The sequence below is a fragment of the Eriocheir sinensis genome, unplaced genomic scaffold, assembly GCF_024679095.1.
Source record: "Eriocheir sinensis breed Jianghai 21 unplaced genomic scaffold, ASM2467909v1 Scaffold384, whole genome shotgun sequence".
NCBI lineage: Eukaryota > Metazoa > Arthropoda > Malacostraca > Decapoda > Varunidae > Eriocheir > Eriocheir sinensis.
Genome location: NW_026111703.1, coordinates 19,637 through 20,000, shown reverse-complemented (window position 1 = coordinate 20,000; position 364 = coordinate 19,637). Strand labels below are relative to the sequence as shown.

Here is a 364-nt window from a genome sequence, read left to right as displayed (position 1 = left end):
TGAAGGAGGAACTGCGTGGACGATCAGCTGTGTTATGATTTTTTACCGCGCACCGATGCTAGATTATCGTACTCAGAGCCGCGCATTTACCGGCTTCTGACCCATACCTGATGCCAAGAAGCCCCAATAATTAACCCTTTAAACAATAATCATATGTGAAGGCGGTTATTTGGGTGATAAAAGCAGTGTGGGGCTCAGACATCGCCAGGTGTCCCGCACTGGACTCTCGTACTTGAGGTGAAAGTGTTATACTTTGGGTCCCTAGAAAAATAAAAAAATAAAATAAAAAGCGGCCATGTCGTGCAAAAAGCGACTGAACGGGAAGGAAACGAGACGAGGAATCCATTTCTGACCTCGGCATAAC

General features: G+C 45.9%; 1 protein-coding gene across 2 annotated transcripts in view; it reads right to left on the bottom strand.

Moving 5' to 3' along the window:
• LOC126992010 (uncharacterized) overlaps positions 1 to 68 on the bottom strand; it is a 120,479-nt gene extending 120,411 nt beyond the window's left edge. Inside the window, exon 1 of one of the 2 annotated variants that reach the window (XM_050850685.1) lies at positions 1 to 68. This exon is cut by the window's left edge and continues 16 nt beyond it. The gene's annotated coding sequence lies outside the window, so the exon portion shown is untranslated. The other variant, XM_050850689.1, reaches the window with a different exon arrangement.
• Positions 69 to 364: the final 296 nt, after the last annotated feature.